Raw genomic sequence first — 11,443 nt, 5'->3', positions numbered from 1 at the left:
GCGCTGTCGATCTTACGTGCTGCAAAATAATATTTAATATTTGGTATGTATTGTTATATTCACATAGATCATCGTGATGATGTTGTTTATTATATTGCTCTCTCTCTTTTTTTGGCTTGTTTTCTCTTTTTTCTTTCTCAACAGGTGATCCAGGTGATTGATATATGTATTTTTTTTGTCTGTTTGTTTTGTTGGTTTTTGGTTTTTGCCCTTTATCAACATTTCTCTTCCCCGCTGTTTTTCTTTCCCTCTTTCTTTCTCCCTTTTCTTTTCCCCAGTCTGTCACGTATTTAGCAAGTGAAAATAAAATAAAATAAACAATAAAAGGTGAATCAGATGGACCATTACGGCAAGGCTGGGATGGTCCATTTGGTAAAGTAAATCCGTTGGGCATCTTTCTTCGCCTTTAGACAATAATTCTGATGGCAAACCAAACAGGACAGGCATTAAAAAAAAGAAAAAGGTGGAGAACAACATATGTATGAGTTCATTTATTTGAAGTGATCAGAGCATTATTCTGATTATTAAGCTTAAGTAAAATACAGTAACATCCACGCTGCACCCCGCCGACACTTAATGATCTGTTATCGTACATTTGTCACATGTGTATCTACTGTACAATATAAAGCGCCGACACGACTTTTGTTGAGATGTGACGCTATATAAATAAAATTGAATTGAATTGTGTGTAGTTGTTGTGGTATTTGTGAGTATTTTTGCTGCCATGATGGTATGAGGGTCCTTTTTTGAAATGCTGTGTTAGTTTCAGATGTAACAGGACTCAAACCTGTCAGAAAGCTTTTGTCTCATCAGTCCACAGAGTCTTTCACAAATGTCTTTGGGATCATCAACATGTTGTTGGACAATGTGAGACCATTCTTTGTGTTCTTCTTGGTCTGCAGTGGTTTTCTCCTTGGACTCCCCCATGGATTCTTTTTTTTATTGTTCAATGATGATCTTAACTGAGGCCTGCAGTTCTTTCTTTCTGTTCTGGGCTCTTGGTGAGCTCCTGGATGTCGATGTGCTCTTGGAGTCATTTTGGTGGCCACTCGCTCCTGGGAAGGTTCCCCACTGTTCCACACTTTCAGCATTTGTGTCTAATGGCTCTCACCATGGTTCAACAGAGTCCCAAAGCCTTAGAAATGGCTTTTAACCCTGTCCAGACTGACAGCTGTGACTCTGTCAGCTGATTGTGTAGATGGTGGCATTATGTGTTGCTTTTTGACATCTTTCAGCCTGTTCACTTTCTCACAAGGGTTCTGTAGAAGTTGATAAGTCTGTTGATCCAACAGGTCTTCTAGCAATCAGGCTGAGTGTGTTTGTGAAACTGAACTCAGCTTTAAAAAAAAATGTGGTTAATCACAGTTAATTCATGATTTAAGCAGAAAGGCAGTTATTCTTGCACACAGCTCAGGTAGGTTGGGATAACCTTTGTGCCTTAATCAATGACATCATCATTTCAAACTGCAGGATGTATTTACTTGTGTTATCTTTGTCTAACATGAACATTTGTGTGATTAAAAACAGTAAGAAATGACTGAGTGAAAAGCCTTTGTCACACCACTGTGTGTGATCATTGCCCCTGGGAGAGTTCACTTATCTGCAATGAGAGGTGTGATCAACATGAGTGCACGAGTGTCACATGACTCAAAGCTGTGCATGCAGTGACAAAAGGCTGAGTGTGTGCCATCAGTCTATACTCGGTCCTCACTCTGAGCCTCACATCTTCCTGCTGCTTCATGAGAACAGAGCAGAACTGAACTTCCTGACTGTCGGAGAGACGAGGAGGATCCTGGTGCAAGATGCACAAATGGATGCAGTTTGTTTCCTTTTTACTGACACGGTTTTGTAAACGGACTCAGGCGCAGACCAGGAGACTCTTGCAGAAACTGCGTTTATTTACAGTGGTGTCACTGGGTGAATATATATACAAGGTGCTTGGGGAAGGGGTCCGGGGCTCCAGGGTGCGAGGGGAAGGGAAAGGGTCCAAAACCACACTCCGCTCTCTCAGCCAACAATCCCACTCCTTTTCCTCCAGTCGCTCCTCTCGCTCACTCGGGGGTACAGGGACGGGTCCGGGGGGAATCTACGCGCACACACACACACAGAAAAATCCGATTAGCTCTAGCTCGCAGAGAAACTCACAGACTTAGGCAGATTGCTGAAGCACTAACACGGGTGGCTCAACGTTCCAGCGACGAGTAGTGTAGGTCTGCCATCTTAAAAGACCCTTCTGATTGCAGTAAACAGCGACAGGTGTGATGAAGAGCACAGGTGCGTGGGCCAGGGGCGGAGCCCGCAGTGAGCACTGCCGCGGCAGGGGAAAGAGGGAGAGGGAGAGAGAGAGAACAAAAACAAAGACATGTTGCCTAACGCGGAATCAGCCGGTGAGGCACGGGGACCGTGACATTTACACTCAAAGTGACTAAAACCTGATTTTCATCCTTTCATCACAATTATGTGTTATTTATAGTCTTTGATTTAATTGAGAATTTCTTTTTTTCTCTCTCTTGCTCTTGACGAAGGCGGTCGCAATTTCTCCTTCTCCCTTCTCTTTCCTGCTTGGTTTCTCATGTCAGGATCTCATATCAGGACTCCAGATTGATGGTTTGACTGTGAGACGGTTCAGAGTCCACATGAACTCTGAGTGAACATTTTCTTTGTTGTAGGGTCCTGATTACTCCAAATCTGTGTGCCAGAGGGTGGTTGGAGTTAAAGAGGAGGTACTGGTGTGATAACTTTCTTTATGTTGTTGTTTCTGGCGTCTCGTTTTAATGTTAATGTTAGCTATGTTATATTGCTGCCTCTGTTCGGTGGTGTCGAGCCAAACGGACTTTAACGTGTGTTTGAACGAGCTGACGGTTCACTCGTTAAGCTGAAAGAAAGATGCTTTAATCACAGGAGTCACACATGTGTCCACTGGACCATCTGGGAACTCTTCTTGTTTAGCACTCGTAATAACACAAACACTAAATCCTCCTTCTCTTGTGCTGTTTTGTAGCAGTGTGTACACCTGAGACTGTCACCTGTCTGTCTGTCCTGCACTCTCTCTCTCTGTTTCTTTCTCTCTAAAAGGAGAGGAGGAGGAGGTTTAGTTATATCCTAATCATCCAGACAGGTTTGATGTTGAACAGCTGCTGTGTAGAAATGGTCTGACTGGTCGCTGTTACTGGGAGGTCGAGTGGAGAGGAGGTGTTTATATATCAGTGAGTTACAGAATAATCAGAAGGAAAGGAGGCAGTAATAACTGTGTGTTTGGACACAATGATCAGTCGTAGAGTCTTTAGTGCTTTAATGGTGCTCCTCAGTTTGTCAGGCACAATAACAGACTAACATCCCCCTCCTCCTCCTCTGTCTCTAACAGAGTAGCAGTGTATGTGGACTGTCCTGCTGGCACTCTGTCCTTCTACAGATTCTCCTCTGACACTCTGATCCACCTCCACACCTTCAACACCACATTCACTCAAACTCTTTATCCTGGGTTTGGACTCTGGGCTACTGTAAAGGCTTCAGGAATCCAATATGGTTCAGTGTCTCTGTGCTGAGTTGAGTGTAAAGAGTGTCCTTCTGTTAGAGAGAAACTCTGACTGTTGAACAGTTCAGTCTGTACATGTTAGTCTATTTCACTCAGAAACACGTTTTCAGATTCATGGATTCAATCAGTTGATGTTTGAAACTGTTCTAAATGATTCCTTGTAAACTTCTTCCTCTTCAGTCCTTTAAAGATGGAAGCTCCCATTATTCCAGGATCCATATGTTGGTTAGTTAGTTGTTTGATTGCCAGCCGAGCCTCCTGTGAGGAAAAGCCAGAGGCTGCCAGTGATGTAGCCGACTGTCTAGGACAGGGGTGGGCAATCTCAGTCCATGAGGGCCGGTGTCCTGCAGGTTTTAGATCTCACCTTGGGTCAACACACCTAAAATCACATGATTAGTTCGTTACCAGGCCTCTGCAGAACTTCAGGACATGTTGAGGAGCAAATTTAGCCATTTAAATCAGCTGTGTTGGTTCGAAGACACATCTAAAACCTGCAGGGACACCGGCCCTCGTGGACTAAGATTGCCCACCCCTGGTCTAGGATCAATGTCAGTTTCACTGAATTGTAACTTCAGTAGCTGTTTGTTCCAATACAGTCACACATGTTAGCATTGTTTAGCTACAGTGGTCCTGAACCAGCTTCAGACCTCACTGATCACATGACTCTGGTAACCTCGACTCAGTGTTTCTGAAGCAGTGTGCTGGGTTTTTAAAAATATGTGGCTGCTGCCTGATGTTGGACCCACAGAGGAAGACGACTCACTCACTCTTCTTCACTTCCTCCTTAAACATGTGGAAGGAGAGCAAAGTGCTGCCAGACTCTTATTTATGACAGGAACAGAATAAACCACAGAAAACTGTTCCAGTTATTCATCTTCATCACAATCTATTTATTTATTATGGTGTCTTCAGTGTGAGGGTTTGAAGTTTCCATGTCTGTGTGATGTGTGGTGTGAAGGCTGCTGGTTAAACTAGGACTCACTGTTTAAAGCACTGAGTGCTCATAGAGAGATGCTCCATGAGTCCCAGTACAGACTACAAACATGGTGGAAACTTAGCTTTGATATCCACACACTCTGCACATCTGTGAGTAACTGTGATGAAGATGTGCAGAGATCTGTGTCCAAACAGGAGAAAGACTGTAAAGACTCTGTGCTTCTAACAGCCTCTGTTAACATATGTGAGGCTGTTTGTTGTTGTTGCCATGGAGCTTTTCACTGTTTGGGTCTGCGTCAGCTTCACAGGTCATGTGATCAGGTTTGTTCTGTGAAAGCTAGACGATGGTTCAGTGTCAGGGTTTGTTTGCATCCATCAATAAATATCTAAATAAACAAAAGACTCCATGTTTTTTCTTTCATCATGTGACCTCTGCTCATCCATCTCTGTGTGTATCAGGATACGTTTAGTTAATAATACATGAGTCAGAAAAATCAAACAGAGTTATTAACTGTAATAAATGTGAAAGTAAAGATTCCTGCAGTGATAACCAGGCAGGACTGAAACACATCCAAGCTCACAGCTGTCACCACGGTAACAGCACCGTCCATCCACAGGTGAGGGGAGGAGCAAAAAGAGGGACTTTCACCATTTTATACTAAAAACACTCAACTAATATTTCTGATATGAAAACAAATACGCCCACATTAATGTAAGCATTTATTAAATAATAATAATAATGATTTCCTCCTGATCTCATTTACATACCAGAGAAAACTGTGGTGTATATTGAGGTGGAGGGTGTGATCTATGGCTCAGGTGTAGAGTGAGGATTTTGGATATTCGTTTTGGAGTCACGGAGCTTTCAGATGGGCGGACAAAGTTCTCAAATGAGTAATTGGAAACGGCACTGTCACACAGGCACGGTGGAACGCAGCGCAACATACACTTCAGAAGGTGTAGGACACGCGGATTCACTGTGTGTATTATTGGATGTTTTGAACACAGTTTGTAAGTGTCACCGCTTGTCCATTGGGGACATTAGTTTGATATGCATTTGTGTGTGTGCATGTGTTTGATTTGGCAAGCTGGAGGACGCTGCTCTGGTTTTGACAGCCTGTGACGCTGCTGTGCATTGGTTTGCATGGACGGAAAGTATAGGCTGTGTGGGGATCAGGGAAATATTTTACTGCTATTGTTCATAATCATCATCATTACAATTGCATTAATAACATAATCTACAGCATTGATATTGCATTCAGATGTTTAAACATACTGGCATCATATTAACCTTTATTACAGGTGCAGTGATAACCACTTTAAACTGTTGAGTTCAACTTATAATCTTAAATGCTTTTGAATGCTTTTTATAATCTTAAATGTGTATATGCTGATTATGTTGGGTTATAAAAGAAAGGCTCAACTCTGAGTATAGCTCATGCCAAAGTCCTGACAGGAAACGCATGCTTTTGCAGAGCGTGCTTGTGAAAGTGAAACTACAGCAGAGTCTAAGTGCAAGTTATTTTGAGGAGCTGTTTGGAGGATGCTATTTGAAGAACCAGGTTGTTCATTATTATCTTTTATTCATTTATATCTTTTGATTAAGCTTTTAATAGAGGTTCTTGATTAAAACATTTATTCAACATATTACATATATATAGTTTTAGTTAGGTTATTAGGTACATGAAAATTGGCCTCTCTTCTCACAAGACAGAGTTTGAGTGAGGTCGACATATACACACACACCGTAGGTAAACTCATTTATAGGTGAAAGTTGAATCATATTTTGCTTGTGACTGCAAAATTGTGCCTGCAAAAGAACAGTTTGTTAGAGAATGTGTGCCTGATGTTCCAGACGATAAGCGACCGTCTGGCAGCGACAGGAAGCACCTGCCGTGGTATTCTGCCCCTGTGTTGTTGCTTTATTGGGTTTCTTTGGCTGGGGCATTTCTCAGTTGTCCCATCAGTGGGCAGTATTACCCCTTGATTTTTGTAGCTTCTTCTTTGGTTGTTTGGTGTGCGCTACACTGCCCCCTTTGGTGATGTGTTGTAAGCAGCAGAAAAAGTTCGCACAGGCAGTGGGAGAAAACGCATGGAGCAGAAAACAGCCTGCACAACTTTAAGCCCAGTTTACATCGTTGGGGAGTTTGCTGAACCATAATCTGTAAGTAATCAATGTGTAGCTTTATTTTCTGTAAGATTTGTTACTTTCATGTTACTTAAAAGGGTATTTGAACGTGTAAAGAAAGATGTTTATGGTGAAGGCAAAGCATAAGAAAAGCTATGTTGCTAACTTCTGTTTTTGGTTGCATATATGTCGATACTGACGCTTGCATATTATTTTACTGTATGTTCACAGTCTTACAAATTAAAAGAGGAAAAAACGGTCTTCAGTGAAAGACAAAAGGCAAAGCGATGTGTCCTGTCGTTCCTGGAACCATCTCCTCTTATGTTAAGCTCGCTGCATAGGGTGAATAGCCATACATTCACCTGAGGGCAGCAGAGTAAGAAGATTATCTACCTAACAAGCACCCAAGATGTCTCAGCCTGAAGCTTCACCGCCTCTCTCCCAGATGGTGGTCCGGTCAGAGTGCCACTCACGCTCTTCACGCTCTTCGCGTCGTTCATCCACCAGTCAAGCTGCAGCCCGAGCCAGAGCAGAAGCAGAAGCCGCCCGCACCAGAGCACAGTACGCCAAACGCCAGATCGACATGGAGGTTGAGAAGGCACGCATCGAGGCAACACTAAACGCTCTGAAGAAGGAGGGTGAGGCTGAAGCAGCACTCGCCGCAGCTCATGTCCTGGAAGCGGCAGCCGATGAGGAGCATGACGCCGTCGACCTCACAGAACAAGGAGTCTCCTCTAAGACGCCTCCTTCCATCAGACGCGCTCAAGATTATGTGAACGCTCACTTCGCTAACCGCAGCTTGGTAGTTAATGAAGACGGAAAGCCTGACACAGGACAACTGGTCGGTAATAACGACGCTCAGCATCTACGACAGAGTCAACCACCAGTTGACTCCTCTTCAGGTGAACGTCTCGCTGGTTTTGTAGATCAGGAGCAACCAAAGTCCCCTCCTATACACAGAAAAACTGTCATTTCAACCCAGCCTAAACCTTCAATGCTTCCACAGACTGAACTCTCAGATTTCACAGCCTATCTAGCACGCCGTGATCTGCTGACAGCAGGATTCAAGGTTTTCGACAACCGTCCTGAGTCCTACTTGTCCTGGAAGTCCATCTTCCGCAACGCCATAGAAGGCCTCAACCTCAAGTCCAGCGAAGAGCTTGACCTCCTCACCAAGTGGCTCAGCGGGGAGTCACTACAACATGCTCTGAGGATCAGGGCATTCCATGTGAACAACCCACACGCAGGTCTTCAGCGTTTGTGGCAACGTCTAGATAAAAGTTTTGGTTCTCCAGAGGTAGTCGAAGCGTCACTTTTCCAACGCTTACAGTCTTTTCCAAAAATATCTAATAAGGACACTCACTTATTGCAGGAGCTTGCAGATCTCCTGTTGGAGTTAGAGTATGCACAAAGTGAAAATTATCTGCCCGGCCTTAGCTTTCTGGACACCCCAAGGGGGATAAACCCGATAGTGGAAAAGCTCCCCTCACGGACTCCAGGAGTCCTGGGTGAAACAGGGACAAAATACAAAAGGACAATGGTGCAGTTTACCCACCTTTCTCATATTTTGTTCAGTTCATAAATGACTATGCAGAAATGAAAACAGATCCTAGCTTTATGTTACAAAGTTCAAACATAGTGGCTCCAAAACCTGATAAGCCATGGTTGAAACCAACTAATTACAGAGGTCTGGTTGCAGTGAACAGAACAGATATTAGTCAAACAAACGTCACGGCTCAAACATCAGTTCTCAACCCAGACAGACAATGTCCTATTCACCACAAGCCCCATTCACTTGCCAAATGCAGGGGTTTTAGGTCAAAAACACTAGATGAAAGGAAAAGCATCCTCAAAGAACATGCTATTTGTTATAAGTGTTGTTCTTCCACAGGTCACCGAGCTAAAGATTGCAAAGCCATTATCCAATGCTCGGAATGTAATAGTGATGCTCACGTGTCTGCCATGCATGCTGGTCCACCTCCATGGGCAACCAAGGACTCTAACCTCCCGCCTCAAAGCCATGGCGGGGAGTCTGACCCTTCAAGCCCTGTAACCACAACTGCTTGCACAGAGGTGTGTGGCCCAGGTCTAAATGGCAAATCCTGCTCTAAGATTTGTTTAGTCGACGTGTATCCCCGCACAAACCCTGAAGAGAAAAGGAGGATGTACGCCATGTTGGATGATCAAAGCAACTCATCCTTAGCCAGGTCTGCTTTCTTCGACATGTTTAATGTGAAAGGCACTATGCTCCCATACACCATGAAAACATGTGCAGGTTTATCAGAGGCTGGAGGACGCAGAGCAACTAATTTCGTTATTCAGGATGTAAATGGAGAAGTGTCCATGTTGCTGCCCACACTGACAGAATGTGATCACATTCCAGACAATAGAGATGAGATACCCACCAAGGAGGCTGTGTCGGCTCACCCTCATCTACACGCTTTTCGCTCCACAGATCCCTCCTCTGGACCCAGCCGCGGACATTCTCCTCCTCTTGGGCCGGGACATCATCCAAGCTCACAAGGTTCGCAGTCAGGTAAATGGTCCAAACAGTGCACCTTATGCCCAACGCCTCGATCTGGGATGGGTGGTTGTAGGTGATGTCTGCCTCTCGGGGGCCCACAAGCCCACAGTAAACTCTTTTAAGACAGACATTCTGAGTAACGGGCGTCCTACCTTCTTTAGCCCCTGTGAAAACAAAATCTATATCAAAGACAAATACACAGAAAGCTGTCCTACATTCCAGAAGACACAAGCGGAATTAGGCAGACACATTTTCCAGCAAACAGTAGATGATGACAAAACGGCTCTTTCAGTAGAAGATGCCTTGTTCCTGGAAATTATGCACAGAGACTTTACTAAAGATGAGGCGAACAATTGGGTAGCTCCACTCCCATTCCGCTCCCCCAGACAGCGTTTACCCAACAATAGGGACCAAGCCCTCAGTCGCTTAATGTCGCTCCGCAAAACGCTGAAAAAGAAACCTGAAATGAAAGACCATTACATTGAGTTTTTAGACAAAACTTTCAGTAAGGGCCACGCTGAACCAGCTCCAGCTCTAGCTCCAGAGCAAGAATGCTGGTATCTCCCTAGTTTTGGCATTTACCACCCTCAGAAGCCAGGAAAAATTAGGGTGGTTTTTGATTCAAGTGCGCAATACAACAATGTTTCTCTCAATGATGTGCTACTAAAAGGCCCAGATCTCAATAATACTCTTGTGGGAGTGCTGATGCGTTTCAGGTCCGACCCATACGCAGTCATGGCCGATGTGGAGCAAATGTTTTACAATTTTGTTGTCAGAGAAGACCACCGCAACTACCTCCGCTTCTTGTGGTTTAAAAACCATGATCTGGATGGAGAAGTACAGGAATTCAGGATGAGAGTCCACGTGTTCGGGAACTGCCCCTCCCCATCAGTGGCCATTTATGGACTGAAACGAACAGCGATGGAGGGAGAAAAAGAACACGGCAATGATGTAAGAGAGTTCATTGAACGCCACTTTTATGTGGATGATGGACTAAAATCATTTCCTTCCGCTGATGAGGCCATCAACATTCTCTGTGGGGCTCAGAAGATGCTGGCTCAGTGTAACATACGCCTGCATAAAATCTCATCCAACTGTCCTACCATCACAAACGCCTTTCCAAGTGAGGACCTTGCAGCTGACATGCAGGGCCTTGACCTTGGGCAGACACCCATGCGAAGCTTGGGCTTGGGCTGGGACCTGTCTACAGACTTGTTCAGGTTCCAGATAATCATCAATGAGAAGCCCTTCACTAAGCGTGGAGTATTGTCAGTCGTTAATAGTGTGTATGACCCACTTGGCTTTGCTGTCCCTGTCATCGTAGAGGGCAGGGTCATACTCAGAGACATTTCCACTGACATTAGTGAATGGGACACTGAACTCCCTAAAGACAAATTACAACAGTGGCAACAGTGGAAACACTCCCTCAAACATCTACAACAACTTGAGATTCCCAGAATGTTCACCTCAATACCACTCTCTGCAGCAGTAACCAAGGAAATCCATGTTTTCTGCGACGCCTCTACCAAGGCAGTGGCTGCTGTTGCCTACCTTAAACTCACAGACAGAGATGGTCATAATGAAGTGGGCTTCCTTCTTGGCAAGGCACGGCTTGCCCCAAAACCAGACATTACCATACCCAGACTTGAGCTCTGTGCAGCGGTCCTGGCTGTCGAGGTGGCGGAGTTAGTCGTGGACGAGCTGGACATCACAGTTGATGAGGTGAGCTTCTATTCAGACTCCAAAGTAGTCCTCGGTTACATCTTCAACACAACAAGGCGTTTTTATGTCTATGTGCACAACAGAGTGGAACGCATTAGGCGATCTACACAAGCTCACCAGTGGCATTATGTGCCCACTCACTTAAATCCTGCTGATCATGCCACGCGCGCATTACCTGCTGAGCAGCTTTCTACCTCCACATGGCTCAGTGGACCCGCATTCCTTACCAAGTCAGAAACAGGTCAATCTCAGGCAGAGTCATTTGATCTTGTAGACCCAGAGACTGACAACGAACTGCGTCATGAGGTAACTACTTGTGTTACCACTCTTGCAAAGGATGTTCTCGGTAGTGCCAGATTCGAAAGGTTTTCAAGTTGGAATGTACTACTGAAAGCTATATCTAAACTCCGACACATTGTTCAGTCCTTTAAGCAGAACATAGAAGGCTCCTGCCAGGGCTGGCACAGCTGTAGTGAGCATTTAACTGAAAAGCAGCTTGATCAAGCTAAGATCTTTGTCATTCGCACCGTCCAAAGAGAAGTCTATGCAGATGACATAAGACAGCTTGAAAAGAGTATGCCACTCAAGAGGTCAAGCC

The sequence above is a fragment of the Oreochromis aureus genome, linkage group 3 (assembly GCF_013358895.1).
Source record: "Oreochromis aureus strain Israel breed Guangdong linkage group 3, ZZ_aureus, whole genome shotgun sequence".
In the NCBI taxonomy this organism is placed as follows: domain Eukaryota; kingdom Metazoa; phylum Chordata; class Actinopteri; order Cichliformes; family Cichlidae; genus Oreochromis; species Oreochromis aureus.
The sequence above is the reverse complement of the archived record's forward strand: the minus strand, read 5'-3'. Positions refer to the sequence as shown.